Source organism: Cetorhinus maximus, unplaced genomic scaffold (genome assembly GCF_964194155.1).
Source record: "Cetorhinus maximus unplaced genomic scaffold, sCetMax3.hap1.1 HAP1_SCAFFOLD_1179, whole genome shotgun sequence".
NCBI lineage: Eukaryota > Metazoa > Chordata > Chondrichthyes > Lamniformes > Cetorhinidae > Cetorhinus > Cetorhinus maximus.
Window position 1 is genome coordinate 19,831 of NW_027597121.1, and position 6,610 is coordinate 26,440.

Genomic DNA, 6,610 nt, shown 5'->3' on the forward strand with positions numbered 1-6,610 from the left:
TGTATCTGTGTGAGTTTTTGTATCTGTGTGAGTTTTTGTATCTGTGTGAGTTTTTGTATCTGTGTGAGTTTTGGTATCTGTGAGTTTATGTATCTGTCAGTTTTTGCATTTGTGAGTTTTTGTATCTGTGAGTTTTTGTATCAGTGAGTTTTTGTATCTGTGAGTTTTTGTATCGGTGTGAGTTCTGTATCTGTGTGAGTTTATGTATCTGTGTGAGTTTTTGTATCTGTGAGTTTTTGTATCTGTGAGTTTTTGTATCTGTGTGAGTTTTTGTATCTGTGTGAGTTTTTGTATCTCTGTGAGTTTTTGTATCTGAGAGTTTTTGTATCTGTGAGTTTTTGTTTCTGTGTGAGTTTTTGTATCTGTGTGAGTTTTTGTATCTGTGAATTTTTGTATCTGTGAGTTTTTGTATCTGTGAGTTTTTGTATCTGTGAGTTTTTGTATCTTTGTGAGTTTTTGTATCAGTGTGAGTTTATGTATCTGTGTGAGTTTTTGTATCTGTGAGTTTTTGTATCGGTGTGAGTTTTTGTATCTGTGAGTTTTTGTATCTGTGAGTTTTTGTATCAGTGTGAGTTTTTGTATCTGTGTGAGTTTTTGTATCTGTGAGTTTATGTATCAGTGAGTTTTTGTATCTGTGAGTTTATGTATCAATGAGTTTTTGTATCTGTGAGTTTTTGTATCGGTGTGAGTTTTTGTACCTGTGAGTTTTTGTATCTGTGAGTTTTTGTATCTGTGAGTTTTTGTATCTGTGAGTTTTTGTTTTTGAGAGTTTTTGTATCTGTGTGAGTTTTTGTATCTGAGTGAGTTTTTGTATCTGTGAGTTTTTGTATCTGTGAGTTTTTGTATCTGTGAGTTTTTGTATCTGTGTGAGTTTTTGTATCTGTGAGAATTTGTATCAGTGTGAGTTTTTGTATCTGTGTGAGTTTTTGTATCTGTGTGAGTTTTTGTATCTGTGAGTTTTTGTATCTGTGTGAGTTTTTGTATCTGTGAGTTTTTGTATCTGTGTGAGCTTTTGTATCTGTGAGTATTTGTATCTGTGTGAGTTTTTGTATCTGTGTGAGTTTTTGTGTCTGTGTGAGTTTTTGTATCTGTGAGTATTTGTATCTGTGCGAATTTTTGTATCTGTGTGAGTTTTTGTATCTGTGAGTTTTTGTATCTGTGAGTTTTTGTATCTGTGAGTTTTTGTATCTGTGTGAGTTTTTGTATCTGTGAGTTTTTGTATCTGTGAGTTTTTGTATCTGTGAGATTTTGTATCAGTGAGTTTTTGTATCTGTGAGAGTTTTTGTATCTGTGTGAGTTTTTGTATCTGTGAGTTTTTGTATCTGTGAGTTTTTGTATCTGTGAGTTTTTGTATCTGTGTGAGTTTTTGTATCTGTGAGTTTTTGTATCTGTGTGAGTTTTTGTATCTGTGAGTTTTTGTATCTGTGAGTTTTTCTATCTGTGTGAGTTTTTGTATCTGTGTGAGTTTTTGTATCTCTGAGTTTTTGTATCTGTGAGTTTTTGTATCTGTGAGTTTTTGTATCTGTGTGAGTTTTTGTATCAGTGTGACTTTTTGTATCTGTGAGTTTTTGTATCTGTGTGAGTTTTTGTATCTGTGAGTTTATGTATCTGTGTGAGTTTTTTTATCTGTGAGTTTATGTATCTGTGTGAGTTTTTGTATCTGTGAGTTTTTGTATCTGTGAGTTTTTGTATCTGTGTTTGTTTTAGTATCTGTGAGTTTTTGTATCTGTGAGTTTTTGTATCTGTGAGTTTTTGTATCAGTGTGAGTTTTTGTATCTGTGAGTTTTTTTATCAGTGAGTTTTTGTATCAGTGAGTTTTTGTATCTGTGAGTTTTTGTATCTGTGTGAGTTTTTGTATCTGTGAGATTTTGTATCTGTGAGTTTTTGTATGTGTGAGTTCTTGTTTCTGTGAGTTTTTGTATCTGTGAGTTTTTGTATCTGTGTGAGTTTTTGTATCTGTGAGTTTTTGTATCTGTGTGAGTTTTTGTATCTGTGAGTTTTTGTATCTGTGAGTTTTTGTATCTGTGTGAGTTTTTGTATCTGTGAGTTTTTTTTATCTGTGTGAGTTTTTGTAACTGTGACTTTTTGTATCTGTGAGTTTTTGTATCTGTGTGAGTTTTTGTATCTGTGAGTTTTTGTATCTGTGAGATTTTGTTTCTGTGAGTTTTTGTATCTGTGAGTTTTTTTATCTGTGAGTTTTTGTATCTGTGAGTTTTTGTATCTGTGTGAGTTTTTGTATCAGTGTGAGTTTTTGTATCTGTGTGAGTGTTTGTATCTGTGAGTTTTTGTATCGGTGTGAGTTTTTGTATCTGTGAGTATTTGTATCTGTGTGAGTTTTTGTATCTGAGTGAGTTTTTGTATCTGTGAGTTTTTGTATCTGTGAGTTTTTGTATCTGTGTGAGTTTTTGTATCTGTGAGTTTTTGTATCTGTGATTTTTGTTTTTGAGAGTTTTTGTATCTGTGTGAGTTTTTGTATCTGAGTGAGTTTTTGTATCTGTGAGTTTTTGTATCTGTGAGTTTTTGTATCTGTGTGAGTTTTTGTATCTGTGAGTTTTTGTATCTGTGTGAGTTTTTGTATCTGTGAGTATTTGTATCTGTGTGAGTTTGTGTAGCTGTGTGAGTTTTTGTATCTGTGAGTTTTTGTATCTGTGTGAGTTTTTGTATCTGTGAGTTTTTGTATCTGTGTGAGTTTTTGTATCTGTGAGTATTTGTATCTGTGTGAGTTTTTGTATCTGTGTGAGTTTTTGTATCTGTGAGTATTTGTATCTGTGCGAGTTTTTGTATCTGTGTGAGTTTTTGTATCTGTGAGTTTTTGTATCTGTGAGTTTTTGTATCTGTGAGTTTTTGTATCTGTGTGAGTTTTTGTATCTGTGAGTTTTTGTATCTGTGAGTTTTTGTATCTGTGAGCTTTTGTATCTGTGAGATTTTGTATCAGTGAGTTTTTGTATCTGTGAGAGTTTTTGTATCTGTGTGAGTTTTTGTATCTGTGAGATTTTGAATCTGTGAGTTTTTGTATCTGTGTGAGTTTTTGTATCTGTGAGATTTTGTATCTGTGTGAGTTTTTGTATCTGTGAGTTTTTGTATCTGTGTGAGTTTTTGTATCTGTGAGTTTTTGTATCTGTGAGTTTTTGTATCTGTGTGAGTTTTTGTATCTGTGTGAGTTTTTTTATCTGTGAGTTTTTGTATCTGTGAGTTTTTATATCTGTGAGTTTTTGTATCTGTGTGAGTTTTTGTATCAGTGTGAGTTTTTGTATCTGTGAGTTTTTGTATCTGTGTGAGTTTTTGTAACTGTGACTTTTTGTATCTGTGAGTGTTTGTATCTGTGTGAGTTTTTGTATCTGTGAGTTTTTGTATCTGTGAGTTTTTGTTTCTGTGAGTTTTTGTATCTGTGTGAGTTTTTGTATCTGTGACTTTTTGTATCTGTGAGTTTTTGTATCTGTGTGAGTTTTTGTATCTGTGTGAGTTTTTGTATCTGTGTGAGTTTTTGTATCTGTGTGAGTTTTGGTATCTGTGAGTTTATGTATCTGTCAGTTTTTGCATTTGTGAGTTTTTGTATCTGTGAGTTTTTGTATCAGTGAGTTTTTGTATCTGTGAGTTTATGTGTCAATGAGTATTTGTATCTGTGAGTTTTTGTATCGGTGTGAGTTTTGGTACCTGTGAGTTTTTGTATCTGTGAGTTTTTGTATCAGTGTGAGTTTTTGTATCTGTGATTTTTGTTTTTGAGAGTTTTTGTATCTGTGTGAGTTTTTGTATCTGAGTGAGTTTTTGTATCTGTGAGTTTTTGTATCTGTGAGTTTTTGTATCTGTGTGAGTTTTTGTATCTGTGAGTTTTTGTATCTGTGTGAGTTTTTGTATCTGTGAGTATTTGTATCTGTGTGAGTTTGTGTAGCTGTGTGAGTTTTTGTATCTGTGAGTTTTTGTATCTGTGTGAGTTTTTGTATCTGTGAGTTTTTGTATCTGTGTGAGTTTTTGTATCTGTGAGTATTTGTATCTGTGTGAGTTTTTGTATCTGTGTGAGTTTTTGTATCTGTGAGTATTTGTATCTGTGCGAGTTTTTGTATCTGTGTGAGTTTTTGTATCTGTGAGTTTTTGTATCTGTGAGTTTTTGTATCTGTGAGTTTTTGTATCTGTGTGAGTTTTTGTATCTGTGAGTTTTTGTATCTGTGAGTTTTTGTATCTGTGAGCATTTGTATCTGTGAGATTTTGTATCAGTGAGTTTTTGTATCTGTGAGAGTTTTTGTATCTGTGTGAGTTTTTGTATCTGTGAGATTTTGAATCTGTGAGTTTTTGTATCTGTGTGAGTTTTTGTATCTGTGAGATTTTGTATCTGTGTGAGTTTTTGTATCTGTGAGTTTTTGTATCTGTGTGAGTTTTTGTATCTGTGAGTTTTTGTATCTGTGAGTTTTTGTATCTGTGTGAGTTTTTGTATCTGTGTGAGTTTTTTTATCTGTGAGTTTTTGTATCTGTGAGTTTTTATATCTGTGAGTTTTTGTATCTGTGTGAGTTTTTGTATCAGTGTGAGTTTTTGTATCTGTGAGTTTTTGTATCTGTGTGAGTTTTTGTAACTGTGACTTTTTGTATCTGTGAGTTTTTGTATCTGTGTGAGTTTTTGTATCTGTGAGTTTTTGTATCTGTGAGTTTTTGTTTCTGTGAGTTTTTGTATCTGTGTGAGTTTTTGTATCTGTGACTTTTTGTATCTGTGAGTTTTTGTATCTGTGTGAGTTTTTGTATCTGTGTGAGTTTTTGTATCTGTGTGAGTTTTTGTATCTGTGTGAGTTTTGGTATCTGTGAGTTTATGTATCTGTCAGTTTTTGCATTTGTGAGTTTTTGTATCTGTGAGTTTTTGTATCAGTGAGTTTTTGTATCTGTGAGTTTTTGTATCGGTGTGAGTTCTGTATCTGTGTGAGTTTATGTATCTGTGTGAGTTTTTGTATCTGTGAGTTTTTGTATCTGTGAGTTTTTGTATCTGTGTGAGTTTTTGTATCTGTGTGAGTTTTTGTATCTCTGTGAGTTTTTGTATCTGAGAGTTTTTGTATCTGTGAGTTTTTGTTTCTGTGTGAGTTTTTGTATCTGTGTGAGTTTTTGTATCTGTGAATTTTTGTATCTGTGAGTTTTTGTATCTGTGAGTTTTTGTATCTGTGAGTTTTTGTATCTTTGTGAGTTTTTGTATCAGTGTGAGTTTATGTATCTGTGTGAGTTTTTGTATCTGTGAGTTTTTGTATCGGTGTGAGTTTTTGTATCTGTGAGTTTTTGTATCTGTGAGTTTTTGTATCTGTGAGTTTTTGTATCAGTGTGAGTTTTTGTATCTGTGTGAGTTTTTGTATCTGTGAGTTTATGTATCAGTGAGTTTTTGTATCTGTGAGTTTATGTATCAATGAGTTTTTGTATCTGTGAGTTTTTGTATCGGTGTGAGTTTTTGTACCTGTGAGTTTTTGTATCTGTGAGTTTTTGTATCTGTGAGTTTTTGTATCTGTGAGTTTTTGTTTTTGAGAGTTTTTGTATCTGTGTGAGTTTTTGTATCTGAGTGAGTTTTTGTATCTGTGAGTTTTTGTATCTGTGAGTTTTTGTATCTGTGAGTTTTTGTATCTGTGTGAGTTTTTGTATCTGTGAGAATTTGTATCAGTGTGAGTTTTTGTATCTGTGTGAGTTTTTGTATCTGTGTGAGTTTTTGTATCTGTGAGTTTTTGTATCTGTGTGAGTTTTTGTATCTGTGAGTTTTTGTATCTGTGTGAGCTTTTGTATCTGTGAGTATTTGTATCTGTGTGAGTTTTTGTATCTGTGTGAGTTTTTGTGTCTGTGTGAGTTTTTGTATCTGTGAGTATTTCTATCTGTGCGAATTTTTGTATCTGTGTGAGTTTTTGTATCTGTGAGTTTTTGTATCTGTGAGTTTTTGTATCTGTGAGTTTTTGTATCTGTGTGAGTTTTTGTATCTGTGAGTTTTTGTATCTGTGAGTTTTTGTATCTGTGAGATTTTGTATCAGTGAGTTTTTGTATCTGTGAGAGTTTTTGTATCTGTGTGAGTTTTTGTATCTGTGAGTTTTTGTATCTGTGAGTTTTTGTATCTGTGAGTTTTTGTATCTGTGTGAGTTTTTGTATCTGTGAGTTTTTGTATCTGTGTGAGTTTTTGTATCTGTGAGTTTTTGTATCTGTGAGTTTTTGTATCTGTGTGAGTTTTTGTATCTGTGTGAGTTTTTGTATCTCTGAGTTTTTGTATCTGTGAGTTTTTGTATCTGTGAGTTTTTGTATCTGTGTGAGTTTTTGTATCAGTGTGACTTTTTGTATCTGTGAGTTTTTGTATCTGTGTGAGTTTTTGTATCTGTGAGTTTATGTATCTGTGTGAGTTTTTTTATCTGTGAGTTTATGTATCTGTGTGAGTTTTTGTATCTGTGAGTTTTTGTATCTGTGAGTTTTTGTATCTGTGTGAGTTTTAGTATCTGTGAGTTTTTGTATCTGTGAGTTTTTGTATCTGTGAGTTTTTGTATCAGTGTGAGTTTTTGTATCTGTGAGTTTTTTTATCAGTGAGTTTTTGTATCAGTGAGTTTTTGTATCTGTGAGTTTTTGTATCTGTGCGAGTTTTTGTATCTGTGAGATTTTGTATCTGTGAGTTTTT